This window comes from Mauremys mutica, chromosome 19 (genome assembly GCF_020497125.1).
Source record: "Mauremys mutica isolate MM-2020 ecotype Southern chromosome 19, ASM2049712v1, whole genome shotgun sequence".
Classification (NCBI taxonomy): Eukaryota; Metazoa; Chordata; order Testudines; family Geoemydidae; genus Mauremys; species Mauremys mutica.
In genome coordinates this window covers 7029581-7044992 of record NC_059090.1, presented here as the reverse complement: position 1 = coordinate 7044992, position 15412 = coordinate 7029581, and positions in this window count along the sequence as shown.

The window sequence follows — 15412 nt, the reverse complement described above, 5'->3', positions numbered from 1 at the left end:
CAGCCAGCAGCAGCAGCCCAGGAAGGGAAAAGGAGCTCCAGCCAGCAAGGCAGCCAGAGAAGGGGGAGCCCTCCAGCCAGCAGGGCAGCCCAGGGACACAGAGCGCTCCCTGTACTATTGGGTTATCCGGGAGAGGGGGCGGGCGGAAGCCCGCCCCATGCTAACGGATCCTCCCCCCAGCCCAAGGGGAGGATCTACAGGGCCACGGAAACCCACTAAGTGCGGGGGACAACTAATAAAAGAACAGGGACAGGAGTGAGGTCAAAGGGTCATAAGGAGGGAGCCTGATGGGGACACCGAGCAGAGAACCCCGGACAGCGCCCACTGCTCCTCGAAGGCGTCAAGGGAGCCAGCGGACGCCGCCCAGAGGAACTCTGCCCGGAGACGTGAGCGGACGAGGGACCGGAAACAAGCCCCACAGTCGCAGGAGTCTCCGTCGGCCAACCTCCTCTCCCTGGTCGCGTGGATGGCTTTTTTTGCCAGGGCGAGGAGGAGGTTGACCAGGAGGTCCCGCGACTTTGTGGGGCCACGGATAGGGAGTGCATGGATAAGGAGGTGAGGGGAAAAGTGCAGCCAGAAACGTAACAGAATGTCGGTGAGGAGCCGGTATAGGGGCTGCAACCTGGCGCACTCTAGGTAAGCATGCGCCAGGGTCTCCCTCACGCCGCAGAAGGGGCAGGTGTCCGGGACAGGGGTGAACCGCGCCAAGTACACGCCCGTGCTCACGGCCCCGTGAAGGAGCCGCCAGCTGATATCCCCGGCGGGCCTCGGGACCAGGGTGGAGTACAGGCTGGCCCACCGGGGCTCCTCACCCTCCACAGGTGGCAAGAGGTCCCGCCACTTGGTGTCGGGGCGGGACACGAGGGCGAGGAAGTGGACGGTATGGAGCACGAGCGCGTAGAGTTGTTTCCTTGGCGCGGTTTGGAAACGGACCGGCTGCAGATCGTGCAGCCGGCTGGCGGAGAAGGGGCGGGGGGGCCGGTCGGGTCCACGGGGCAGGGGCCCGATGAAGAGGTCCGGAGGGCTCGGGGTGGAGGGTGGGCGGGGCGTGCCCTCGCGCAGGACCCGGTCGAGGTAAGCCCGAGCAGCGGGCGGCAAAGCGGCCTTCACCTCCTGTAGTACGAGCCGGGGAGTACAAGGTCTGGAGAGCCCCATCCGCCGAGCGAGCGTCAGGGGATCCAGCCAGTCTCCCCGGTCGTAGTCCAGGAGGTCTCCGACCCTGGTGGCTTCTGCCAGGACCAACCTCTGGCGCACCGCGGGGGACTCCGCCACCTGCACACGGAGCTGAGGGTTGTGTAGCAGGGGCTCCGCGAGGAGGTCTGCCCCCTCGGTGGCCGCCACGGACCTGGTCGCAGAGAACAGCTTCCAGGTCCGGAGGAGGTCCTGGTAGAAGACCGGCAGCCCGGAGAGGTCTCGCGGAAGGCCCCTCGGGTCGAGATAAAGGAGCTGCCGGTCGTATCGGAGCCCTCGGAAGCGGCGCAGGAAGGCGTGCGCCAGGGCTCTCCATGCCGGACTACCCGCACCATAAAGGAGCCTCTGCAGTGCCTGGAGGCGGAAGACGTGGACCTGAGTGCGGAGGCACTTCAGGCCCTGCCCTCCCTCCTCCAGGGGCAGGTGGAGTACCCCTGCAGGGACCCAGTGCAGTCCTGGCCAAAAGAACTCCAGCACCACCCGCCGGAGGTCGGTCAGGAACACCGGGGCCGGGACCAGGGTGTTGAGCCGGTACCAGAGCATGGACAGGACCAGTTGATTGAGCACCAGTGCCCTCCCTCGGAGGGAAAGGCACCGGAGGAGTCCTGTCCATTTCCGGAGCCGCTCCGCCACCCTGCCCTGCAAACCGTGCCAGTTCTCCGGCGGAGAGGGATGCGTGGCAGAAAGGTAAACGCCGAGATAGAGCAGCGGACCCGCGCTCCACCGGATGGCCTGAAGCGCGGGTGGGAGGGAGCTCGCCTGCCACCCGTCCCCTACCACCAAGCCAGAGCTCTTGACCCAGTTGACCCGGGCGGAGGAGGCCGCCGAGTACACGGCCTGGCAGGCCTCCACCCGCGCCAAGTCGCCCGGGTCCTGGACCACGAGGAGCACATCGTCGGCGTACGCCGACAGGACCAGCCGCAGCTCCGGCTCCCGAAGCACCAACCCCGTCAACCTCCTGCGGAGGAGACAGAGGAAGGGCTCGATCGCCAGGGCGTACAGCTGGCCCGAGAGGGGGCACCCCTGCCGCACTCCCCGCCCGAAGCTGACCGGCTCGGTCAGGGTCCAGTTGAGCCTGACCAGACACTCTGCGGAGGCGTACAGCACCTGGAGAAAACCCACAAACTGGGACCCGAAGCCTAACGCCTGCAGAGTGCCCAGGAGATACCCGTGGTCCACCCTGTCGAACGCCTTCTCCTGATCCAGGGACAGGAGGGCGAACGACAGACCATCCCTGCACCCAAGCTCCAAGAGATCCCGGACCAGATACAGGTTATCGAAGATGGTACGGCCCGGGACGGTGTAGGTCTGGTCTGGGTGGATCACGTCCTCCAGCACGGACCCTAGCCGAATCGAAATGGCCTTCGCGACAATTTTATAGTCCGTACTGAGGAGCGAGATGGGACGCCAATTCCGTAAATCGCGGAGGTCCCCCCTCTTCGGCAATAAAGCGAGCACGGCTCGCCTGCACGAGAGAGGGAGGACCCCGCTCCGCAAGGACTCGGCCCAGACGGTGACTAGGTCCGGGCCGAGGACGTCCCAGAACACGCGGTAGAACTCCACGGTCAGCCCGTCCATGCCCGGGGATTTATTGGTGGGCATGCGACGGAGGGCTTCCGAGAACTCGGCCAGAGTGAGAGGCAGCTCTAGCCGGTCCCGGTCGCCCGCGCTGACCGTCGGGAGTCCGTCCCAGAGCACTTTGCAAGCGGCAGGATCGGTCGGATCCGGGGAGAAAAGGCGCGCGTAGAAGGTCCGGGCCCTCTCGCACATCTCCGCCGGATCCGTGAGGGGGGAGCCGTCCTCCGCCAGGAGGCAGGTGACGTGCTTCTTGGCCCCCCTCCGTTTCTCCAGGGCGTAGAAGAAGCGGGAGCCGCGATCCATCTCCCGAAGGAGGCGGATGCGGGATCGAACAAAGGCGCCCCGGGCCCGATGGTCTTCGAGGACCCGGAGCTCCTCCCGCTTCTCCCGGCACGCTCCGCAAAGGGATGGATCCTCGGGGCTGGCGGCCAGACGCCTCTCCAGCTCTAAGACCTCCCGCTCCAACTGCCCTATCGCCGCATCCCTCCGTCGGCTGGCGCCCCGGGTGTAGTCACGGCAGAAGAGCCGGGCGCGCACCTTCCCCACGTCCCACCACCGCCGCGCCGAGGGAAAGGCGCGCCGCTGCCCTCGCCAGGCCAGCCAGAACTCCCGGAAGGACGCCACGAAGCCCCCATCCTCCAGCAAGCTGTTGTTGAAGTGCCAATAGGCCGGCCCCGGCCTCTCCGCGCAGAGAGAGGCCGTCACAGTGACGAGGTGGTGGTCCGAAAAAGGGGCCGGCCGGATGCTGGAGGACTGGGCCCGTGAGAGATGGAACCGGGACAGATAGATGCGGTCCAACCGGGAGTGGCACGACCGATGGGCTTCCACCCGGACATAGGTGTACGTGGAGGCGTCGTCCGGGTGGTGGTCGCGCCAGACGTCCACCAGGGAGTGATGGGCGACGATCTCCCTGAGGACGTCCGCGGCGGCCGGGCTCTGCTCGGTTCCCGACCGGTCCCGCTCCTCGAGGACGGTGTTAAAGTCCCCGCCCAGGACCAGGCACTCGCGAGGATCCAGGGAGCCGAGGAAGGCGGACGCCTGCCGATAGAACTGCAGCCGCTCCGGGGCAAATGCCGGGGCATAGATGTTGATGAGGTTGACCACAAGCCCCGCCATGCGGACCCGGAGGTGCAGCAGGCGGCCCGGCACAGCCTCGGCGACCCCCAGCACCTCTGGCCGTAGGTCGGGGGAGAACAGGGTAGCCACTCCAGCCTGATGGGTGGTGAGATGGCTGAAGTAGACCCCGTCCCCCCACTCCAGCCGCCAGTTAGCTTCGGCGGCCGGATCCGTGTGGGTCTCCTGCAGGAAAACCACGGAGTACCCCCCCTCCCGAAGGAAGGAGAGCACCTGGCTCCTGCGGAAACCCACCCTACAGCTCCGGGTGTTTAGTGTGGCAAAGGTGATGACTGCCATGAGGAGGGCTGGGGGGGATCTACGTCAGCAGGGGCGCTCACGGCTCCCGTTGGGCCGCGCAGCAAACTGTGGCCCACCCCGAAGGCGAGCAGGGAGTCACGGAAGCCGCGCGCCGGTGGTAAGCCGCGACATTCCGCTTCCCGGTCCCCTTGCCCTCCCCTATGAGGGCCCGCGTGGCCAGGAGGAGCTGGTGGAAATCCCCCCAGCGCTGGAGAGCAAGCACGACCTTGTTGCGGGAGCCCCGGACGTCCTCCAGGAACTCCTGCAACTCCTCTCTCAGCACATGGGGGGGTGGGGCCTCTGGCGCAGCCCCGTGGCCGACTGGGACGGGCAAGCAAGGGGCGGACCCCGGCTCAGTGGGGGGCGGCGGAGGGAAGATTGCAGCCCCTAGTGGGTCGGGACTGTGAAATTCAAAGGCCGCTCCCTGGGAGTCATCCTCTGGGAAAGGGAAGGAGACAGCCCCAGGGGCGGCAATAATATCATGGGAGGTGGAGGGGGCAGGGCTGGGGTCAGGAGCAGGGGTGGGGGGAGGGAGAGAGACGGGACCCTGGGCCTCAGGAGCTGAGCCATCAGTAAGAGGCTCCTCGCGGCCAGGTAGGGGAGTTGGAGGGGAAGGGAGGGGGTCCCCAACGACACCGGGCTCAGGCTCAACGGCAGGCAGAGCAGCCTCGGCACGGGGAGATGTGGAACCCTCAGGGGGGCCCCCACCCGGGAAGGAACTCGATTGCTCCGCACCACCGAGGGACACCCCCGGTAGCCCATCACCCTGCCACGAGGCACCGGCCGTCGCCTCAACAGGCTCGGCGGCCAGCAGCGGGGTGCTATCCGCAGCCGGGCAGGTCAAGGAGTCCAGGGGACCCGCGGAGGCGGGAGCGGACGTAGCAGGAGGGATGGTGGAGCAAGGGGAAGGGGGAGCTGGGGTGAGGTCGGCTAAGTCGAGGCCCGTTGGCAGAGGGTCGTCTTCCCCCGGGGTGACCGGGGTCAGACCCAGGGCCTCGATCTCCGCGAAGATGGAGGGGAGCTCACCTCCCACCACCCCGGGGCCCTCCCCACACGCACCCGAGGCGACGCTCGCCTCGGGTATTGCGGGGGGCGCTGGTGGCAAGGGGACAGGAGGGGCTGCATCGGAGGCCTCCGCAAGAAGGGACTGCGGAGGAGGGATGGTGGTACCCTCCGGCGCTGCCACGTCTGCCCTAGCCGTCATCGGCGGATGGGTTGTCCCCGTGGGCATGGCGGAAGGCTCGGTGCCTGCGGCCCCCCGTCTGGTCTTACAGGGGGCTTCCGCCTCAGGTGGCACGGGCGGAGCCCGAGCCTTCCGCTTACCCCGCTTACCCTCCACCCGGGTCCAGCCCTCCATGGCATCGCCTGCGGGCTGGTCAACAGGGATCGGGTCGGGGGGTAGGGAAGACAGTTTGGGGACTGGGAGAGGCACTGGTGGAACAACAGGAGGGAGGGAGGAGTCCCCCTGGGGAGAGCCCCCTCCCATGCCCGGCAGTACCCCTGCCGCACCCTCCTCCACAGGCCCCGCCAGAGTGCAGGCAGCGGAGGCGGGGCTCTCCCGCTCATCTGGGCGCTCCGGAGAATGCACCCCTGAGGCCCGAGCGGGAGCAGTGACGGACCGAGGGGGAGGAGGGGCGGCTCTGGGTACCGGGCGGTCAGGGGCACCGGCGATGGCGGGGCCGGCACCCTGCCGGGGCTCGGGGGTCCCGAGAACTCCTCCGAGCCGGGCCAAGGGGCAGTCCCTCCGGACGTGCCCCGTCGCCCGGCAGAGGAAGCACCGGGCCTCCCCCGTCGAATAGTGCACCCGGTAATGGGCCCCCTGGTAGGGGACCAGGAAAGACCCCTCAAGCGCCTCTCCGCCACGCGCCGCCGGCGGCAGTTGAATCTGCACCTGCCGGCGGAACGAGAGAACGTGACGGAGGGCGGGGTCTTTGCAGCCCAAGGGGAGAGGGCTCACAATGGAAATGGGCTTCCCCAGGGTCGAGAGGGCGGGTAACAGGGCGGCATTGGGCAGGAAGGGAGGGACGGAGGTCAGGACGACACGGACCCCCAGGTCCTCCAGCGGCTCCAGGGGGACGAACACGCCCCCCACCGCCAGGCCCTTCTCCACCGCCTCCTGTGCGGCGGCCTCCGAGGCAAGGAAGAAGACCACCTTGCCGTACATTTTGGAGGCCGCCACGATGGCCGTGGGCCCCACCACCCTCGCCAACGCCCGCACGTAGGTCTCCACGTGGGGCGAGGCGGGCACCAGGAGGCAACGGACGCCGTGCTTCCGGGTCAAGGTGGGGAAGGGGCCCCGGCCGCTGTAGATGGTAGCGGAGGCGGCGGTCGGGGGAGATGACGTAGCGGCGGGCGGGGGGGCCGCCGCCACCTGGGCGTACGCTCTGGGGGCCGAGGGAGGGACACCCGCAGAGCTGGTGGAGGGAACAGCGGGGAGGGACGCCGCGGCCGGTGGCGGGGCCGCGGCAGCGGGGGCAGGCTCCGCCATGGAGGGCTTCGTCTTCCTAGCGGGGCCCTTTCCCTTCTTTTTGCCCTGGCCCTTTCCGCCGGCTGGGGGGGCTCGCCCAGAGGCGGAAGGGGCGAGGGACGTGGCAGCAGCAGAGGGCACCCCGTCGGTCGCCGCTGCCGGCGCCTCAGCGGGAGCGGTGGCAGGTGGTCCGGCAGCGGCGGGTGAGGTCGAGACCGGGAGGCGTTTGGGGGGAGCAGGCGAGGGAGGGGGGACAGACGTCGTCCCGGGAATCCCACCCGCCGTGCCTCCCGCCATGCTGAAAGGGGAGGGAGGGCAAACACCGGAGAAAGGGGGTGGGGGTAAGGGACAGGTCACCTACTCCTCCCTGCTAGGCTGTGGGCAGGGAGGATGGTGCCAACAATAGAGAGGGGGGGGCAGATACGGGGACTATCGAGGACTTCGGGGGGGGTTAGTCACCGACAGAGGATTGGAATCCGGCTCCTCTAGCTGCACTAGGGGAGGGGAGGGGAAACAAGAGCGATGGGGGTGCAGTGCAAGAGGGGCAACGTAAACAGGGGAGAGGCACAAGCGCACTGATGGGGCTATGGGTGCACGAGGGGAGGGGCTAATCAGGGGGAGGGGCCACGGACGGAGGGGAGCAACCAGGCTAGGAGTGGGGCAGAGGGACCAAGGGGCTGGCTTCAGGGCCGGGGCAGGACAAACAAAGCTGCAAAGGGAGATGGGCGGGGCAGGAAAACAAACTGAAGCTGAGCTGGGCTGGGCGGGGGCGGGGGGCCACAAGGGGCAAACGGGGCAGGCAACAAGGGGCAAAGCTAGGGGGCCTGTTGCAGAGGGGCAGGGGGGAGTCCGGGGAAGGGGGGGGGTGCGTGCACCCACAAGCGCTTGTGCAAAGTCAATGGCTGGCTGGCTGCTGCTGGAGGCCCAAACGGTGGCAATAGGGCGCGGCAGGCCAGGCAAGCAGCTGAGTCCCAGAGGCAGGAACTGAGGCAGATGGTAAGGGGCCAGCAGGGGTGGTGGAGGGGGCAGCGGTGGTGGTGGGGGTTGGGGGGGACACAGATGGACCAGGGGGCAGGCTCAACGCCTCACCCCCTGTGTCCCCACAAACACAGTCTAAACCCCCACCACTAGAGCACAGTCAAAGAGTTACTCAGTTTTTAAGGCCCCCTCCACAGTGGTCTTCAGATTCCTGTGCACTTCCCAGCAGCCGGTGGTCTTCTCAATCCTCCTCCAGGCTCCAGCAGCTCCCCAGGACGAACACAGCTCCAGCAGCAGCCTCTCCTCCTCCAGCAGCCCCGGTGGCCAGGCAGGAAGGACCCCCTCAGGTGGTAGCTGTAGTGGTGGTGGTGGGGTCCTGGCTTCTCCCTCCAGAGGTGGGGGAGTGGGGGCTGGCCAGCAAGGCCCCCCCCACCCCTCACTCACCCACTCAGCAGCAGTTGCAGCAGCAGCAGTCCTGGGAAGAAGCACTCCAGCCAGCAGCAGCAGCCCAGGAAGGGAGAAGGGGCTCCAGCCAGCAAGGCAGCCAGAGAAGTGGGGACACCCCAGCCAGCAGGGCAGCCCAAGCAGGCAGAGCGCTCCCTGTAGCAGGGCGGACCCTGCTCCGGCCCTGAGGGCTTTGAAATGCTGCCTGACAGGGCTTGAGAGGGGTGGCTCGGGAAGCTGGGCTGCTTAAAGAAGTGGCTGCAGCTGGGGCCACGCCCCAAACTGAAGCCCTGGGGCTTATAAGAGGCAGGGAAGCCAGAACACAGACAGTCTCTCTCTGGCTTCAGAGAGGGATGGGCCTGGCTGCTTATGAGCAGAGGTAAAGTACCTGGGTGAAGCAGGGCTGGGAACAGGCTGAGGAGCTAGGGGAGCTCCAGCCTGGAAAGCCCCAGGCTGCGGCCTAGCAAAGGGCCAAAGGTACTGGGAGTTGCAGAGGGCAGCCCAGGGGTAGGACAAAGCAGCAGGTCCAAACCCCTATTGCCTGTGATGAGTGGGCTGATACTGCAGTCTGCCCCAGGGTGTGGGGCTAGACCATGACTGTCAGTGGCCACTACTGAGGCAAAGTGGGGATAGTAAGGTAGGGGTTCCCCTGGGAGGGGGAGAACCAATTATAGAAAGGGGGCACCGGGTCCAGGGAGGGACGCCGGGGCCTGCGAACAGGCGGGTCACCAGCCTGCCGAGGGCGCTCCAGGGCAGAACTGCGGGATAATCTGAGACCAACCAGCAGGAGGCGCGGCAGGGGTGAGTACCACCCGCTTACAGTAATAAATTTCAATTGGTATTCTATAGTTTAACAGTGCAATCACAATTAATTTTTTTAATCACAGTTAATTTTTTTGAGTTAATTGTGTGAGTTAACTGTGTTTAATCAACAGCCCTAGCTAAAAGCCATAAGGCCCTTAGCTAAGGCTGTAGAGAAGACTCATTAATCTCTCTCTGCGTGGTCTCAGTGCCACTAGATGGGACAAAACACCACACCCAGGGCAGGTGGTGTGTGGGTTACACCTGCACTCTGCTAGCAAACTGTTCTGTACTAGTCACCCCAGAGAGGGATGAGGAGAATGCAGAACAAGGTCCCCTAGTTGTGATGGCCAGCCATGAGGGGTCATTGCATACTATAGCCTACTACTGTACCATAAATTTCTATGGGCATATTGTCCTTCCATTGTCCTTTGCACCAGCTGAATAGCCACAAAGAAGCCATAGGCAGGTGTAAGAACCACAGGTGTAAAACTGTCCGACTGCCAGCCCATGAATAGAGGAGGTACAAGCTGCCCACCCTTCCAAACGCCCCTTCTGCTGGTGTATGAATCAGGGCCGCCCAGAGGATTCCGGGGGCCCGGGGTCTTCGGCGGCGGGGGGCCCTTCCGTTCCGGGACCCGCCGCCAAAGTGCCCCGAAGACCCGTGGCGGGAGCCCCCCCGCCGCTGAATTACCGCCGAAGCGGGACCCGCCGCCCGGTCTTCGGCGGTAATTCGGTGGTGGGGGGGGGGGTCCCCGCCGCGGGTCTTCGGGGCACTTCGGCGGTGGGTCCCGGAACGGAAGGGGCCCCCCGCCGCCGAAGACCGGGCTGCGCTTCGACGGTGGCGGGTCCCGCTTCTCCCCCGGCCGCCGCTTCTTCCCCCCTCCCCCTCCCCGCTCGGCCCCGGCCGCCGCTTCTTCCCCCCCCCCGCCTGGCCCCCGCCCCCGCTTCTCCCCCCCCGGCCCCCGCCCCCGCTTCTCCCCGGCCCCGGCCTCTTACTGAGCGCGTCGCCGGCAGGGCCTGAGCTCCGTCCCGCTCAGAGCCGCGTGGTGAGGGGGCGGGGCTGTGAGCTCCACGCCGAGCGGAGGGAGCTGCCCCGCCCCCTCCCCACGCCGCTCTGAGCGGGGCGGGGCTCAGGCCCCGTTGGAGCTCCCAGCCCCGCCCCCTCACCATGCGGCTCGGATCGGGGCGGGGCTCAGGGGCTCGGCCGGAGACTCGGCGCTTGAAGCGCCGAGGCTCCAGGAGAGGGGCGGAGGCGGGAGCCTCCGCTCTTCTCTTGGGGGCCCCTGCGGAGCCCGGGGCCCGGGGCAAATTGCCCCCTTTGCCCCCCCTTCTGGGCGGCCCTGGTATGAATCTGACCCATGACCTCTTGGATCTCCCCTGATATGTGTGTGGGATGGAGCTTCCACTGTGGGCATGTGCCTTAACAGCACGGTCTGCTCCCATACATGTTAGCCCTCCCCAGTACGTATTCAGAGACCTGCTCACTCCTCCAGTTGTATTCCTCTTTGCCTCTGTTATTTACATTACCCTCGTTTTCCTCTGTGTCCCCCCTCGTCCCCCTCCCAGTATCACAGCTCTGTTCACCGACCCACACTCTCCTACGTAGTGTGGAAAGTCGGAGCCCTCACTCCACCGCATGAGGAGCTGACGGCCTGCACAGCACAATAAAGTTAGGGGCCCGTTACTCTCACGAACTTCCTTACATCTCACTAATTAATGGCAATGCAAATGAATGAGTAAACGACAAGCAAGAGAGATTTTGTTCTGCATCTACACTTTAAAACGGTCCCAAGAGCAATACAATAAAAAGGGAACAGCGGAGCACATGCCTCCCAAAAGCCCCTCGGAGGTGTGCAGTGCAAGGGGTGATAAGAGAAATCGGAAAAGCAGCAGCTGTCTTCAGCCATCTCATTGTCAGATGGAGTCTAAAGGCACTTAACTCTGGATCTAGAAGGATCTGCTGCCATTCGTGTCCTAACGCTGCAGCGGTTTGAAGAAACTGAGGCTCCAGCAGGCATCACTCCCCTTTTTATAGCTGCACTCTCAGAACAGGCGCCAACACTGAGGCAAGAGCGAGGTGCCCAAACAGGCCCTGCCTGCTACTAGAAGGTTCCACCATCCTGGCTGCACCCAGTCAACCCATCCCAAGAGCAGGAATATGCTGAGGGTTATGGCCTAGTAGTCAGAGCAGGAGTCAGGTCTAGTGGGAGGAGCCGGCGTTCGGGTGCGGGAATGAAGCCACAGGTCAGCACCAGAGTCAACTGCCAGTTACCAGAGCCAGGGGGTCAAGGCAGAGTCAGAACCAAGAATCTAAGCTGAGGGTCAGAGCCGAGATCAAATGCCAAATGCCATAGCCAAGGGTCAAACCGGAATCAGAATCACAAGTCGGAGGCCAGGGTCAGAGCCAGGGCGGGTAGCGGAGGGTTGGAGGTGAGATGTAGGGGCAGAAGGAGAGGCAAGGATCAAGCATGGATGGGAACAGGAGTGACGGCATGAGCCAGGAGCAGAGCAGGAAGCAGGAACAGGGCTGGGTGCAGGCCTAACACAGGCACCTTAGGAAACCATCCTGTTGCTCAAACTTTCTGTGCCTCCTTCTGGCTTAAATAGCGAAGTTGGACCAATTGGTGGAGCCAGACAATCCTCCACTCAGAACTCCCGTGGGCGGTGCCTTGGCTGGGGCTACCGTCCTCATAGCTTAGAGCCCACCAGGCTTCAACAGACATTGGCAGCTCCCTGGGGACTCCTAGGCCAGGGTTCAGGACCTAGGACACCACACAGAGGACACTCAAAGAATTGCTACAGACTTCCAGCAGAATTGAGCAGGTGGAACAGCTGGGTGAAAAGGAAGAAAGGATCCTAGTGAGTAAGGGGATTAAAAAATAACTCTTCCGTAAGCCACAGACCAGAATGGTCCTGGTCCAGGAGAACATATCTCAAGAGTGGCAGGCCTTAAAAAGACCATTTTAAAAGAAAGGCCAGGACTGATTTCTGTGGGACACCAATGGAAACACACCGTGTTGAAGATGATTCTGTGCTCATAGTTACATTTTGAGACCCATCAGTTAGCAAGTTTTTAATCCATTTAATGTGTGCCATGTTCATTTTGTATTGTTCTAGCTTTTTAATCAAAACGCTGGGTGGCACCAAGTCAAACGGCTTACAGAAATCTAAGTATATTATGTTAACCCTATTACGTTTGTCAGCCAAACGTGTAATCTCATCAAGGAGATGGGGAAACAGAAGCCTGTAGAGACTAAGGGCTAGTCTACACTGGCAACACTAAAGCGCCACAGCAGCGCTTTAACGTGGATTGTGTGGTCACGGCAGAGTGAAAAAAAACCACCTGAGTGAGAAAGTTGCAGCGCTGTAAATTTCCCATGTAGACACACCCTCAGTGACTAGCCCAAAGTCTCACAGCAGGCTGAGGTCAGAGCCAAGATTAGAATTTACAAATGACTGTGAGGAGTGTGTTAGACTAGAAAGAAGATGTCAGTATCCGTGTTAGTCTGGATCTGTAAAAAGCAACAAAGACTGTGACTGGCTAGCCAACTACAAAAGCAGTTTCTCCTCCCTTGGTGTTCACACCTCAGCTGCTAGAAGAGGGCCTCACCCTCCCTGATTGAACTAACCTCGTTATCTCCACACTGATTCTGGCCTGCATATTAATACCTGCCTCTGGAAATCTCCACTACATGTGTCTGACGAAGTGGGTATTCACCCACGAAAGCTTATACTCCAATACGTCTGTTAGTCTATAAGGTGCCAAAGGACTCTTTGCCGGTTGTGCCTGGTTTTGCTCCTGTCACAATCTGCTGTCTGGGCAATTCACCAGCATTAGGACCCAGAGGCAGAGCAGCAGTCTGAGAGAGGAATCCAGTGGGAAGATCATCCTGGTAAACTGGCATAGTTCCTTTGCAGTCAAAGGAGGTACATTGATTTCTACCAGCTGAGACAGGACAGACAAGAGATACTGAAGTTAGGACAGGCTCCTTCAGACTGAGGGAAGCAAGAAGGTGAAACCCGAAATTCATAGAGGCCCCTCTGTCTACTTGAGTGCAGGAGAACCAGGAGGAAGGTAAGATGGGATTTCTTTTGTTGTGTTTGTTGCATGAAGTCTTCAACAAGGAGAAAAATATTTTCCTGTTGATTAAGCGGAGACCTGGAAATGTAGGGGAAACACAGTCACCTGGACAGCTCACTTTGGATACTTTACACTATGCTGGTGGTAGGGTGCGCTATTTCCTCCCTTATGAAATACAGAGTTGATGTAAAGGTGCAATCTCGGAATTACAGTTCTGACCTGCTCTAAGTGAAAAGAGACAAGGTTACCTCACCCACCTTGTCTCTAATATCCTGGGACCAACACAGCAACAACACTGCAAACAACTACGTGAAAAGACTCTGGGTCAAATCCTTCCTTCAGTTACAGGTGAAGCCACTGCATTTCTTCCTGAATTTACCAGTGTGACTGAGAGCACAATTTGTCTCTTCGGCAGAGATTTTCGAGTGAGTTTGGCTGTTTCAGTTTTTGGGTGCCCAACGTGTGACAGCTTAAAAGACTAGGTCTGAATTAACCTACATGTTTTTAATACATATCCCTTATGCTTTGGTCTCGTCTGTGCTACGAATGAAACAGTCACAGTGCATGACAGACAAGGACAAGCTGTGTTCAGTACCAAACTGATTTAATTAAACTAGTGCAGCTTTGTGTGTGGACACTCTTGTATTTGTTTCAGGTTTAAACTGATGTAACTCCCCACATAGGAGGTTGCACCAGTTTAACTACATTTTTTAAAAACTAACTGAAGTTAAAGTTTAATGCAACTTCTGTATGTAGACAAACTTTCAGCAAGTGTTAAATTTGGGTTTGATGAGAAAGGGGAGAGCTTTTTTGCAGCACTTCCTTGAAGAGAGACAAGATCCTAAATTGCAGAACCAGTTGATGAGGTTAGTAGATAGTTCAGTTTCATTTTCCTTGCAATAGAAACTGATAGCACTTTTCTACATGCGAGTGACGTTAATAATAATAATAGCTGGCTCTTACACAACATTTTTATCCAAAGATCTCAAAGCGCTTTCCTGAGGTCATGTAAAGGTAGGAATGAGTTCAATAAATCCTAGCATAGGCATGAGTTCAAGAAATAGACTCATTCATTTCTTGTGCTTTGTGTGTGTTTCTCAGTTTCTTCTGAAATAGTCTTTGTGTGAGAGAAAATTGTTACAATATTTAATTCTGCAAATAAAAGTGAGTACTCCTGGCATGGAGATGGCCTTCTGTGCTAGTCGTGTTCTCCCATCAATGAAAACACAGGAAAAAAAAACAATCTCCCCTATTTACTGTCACTTTTCCACTTTGGTTAGTTACAGAATAGTCTTGCAGTATTGTGGCAGATGGATAGCTCAATTAAACAACAATTCATCCCACTTAGCAAAACACTTTCCATTTCAGGGAACATGAAACTGTAGTGTCTAACCAAAAATAGTCACAGGGAAGAGCACCAAGGTAGAATAAAATCAGTCCAACTAGTCCATGCAGTGAGGATATGAGATCTCTGATCTCTCTTCACCACTTGGAGTATACAGCCATCCCAACTGCATGCTAAAAACCAACAACAACAACTTTCTACACCATCATGTGTTTCCTATATATCTTTATGCATAATGCTTTTATGCATAACATCACAGTTCTGTATTTTCAGTATAATGTTGAATTAATTTGTATATATTTTAACAGTAGGAAGGATTATAAACCATTCATATTGTATTTGTTGTGCTGGGGTTTAAAATGTACATCTTTTGTAAAGTAGATTAAAGCTGTCTCGCAACAGAGCTATGGCATAAGGTACCAGAAATGCACATTTGACTCTTGCTAAATTCTTTATCCTTTTATTTCTGAAACAGATGGACAAACTCTCCGGTGAAGAGTATTTCATGTTCTTGTTGCCCTTTTTTGAACCCCCTCTAAGTGAGCAATAACCTTTTTGAGATGGTGACCAGTGGTGTACACAGTATTTGAGATGAGGCCCCCCCAATTGATTTATATAAAAGCATTATAAAATTTTCCTTATTCCTTATGCATTCTAACATCTTATTTGATTTTTAGACCACATCTACACATTAAGCAGAAGGCAGAGGTGAAAGTAAGCCAGTCTGGTACGGCGTACCGGCAAGAGCTGGTACTCCGTGCTGGACTGGACCAGCTTCTCCGGCGGTGATTTAAAGGGCCCAGGGCTCCAGCTGCTGCGGGGAGCCCCGGGCCCTTTAAATCACCGCCGGAGCTCATACTCATAGTCCTCTCTGGTCCTGACGAAATAATTTTGCAACATCTGCAATTTTTGCCACCTCCCTACTTATCCCTCTTTCCAGATCATTAATAAATCATTAACACTGGATATAGTTCAGAACCTCGAGGCAGCCCAGTGTTAACCTTTGTGCATGATGAAAATTGGACATTTATTCCTACTCTTTGTGTCCCATCTCTTAACCAGGTGTTAATACCCCACAACAATGTAGTTTGTTTAGTATTCTCAAGTGAGG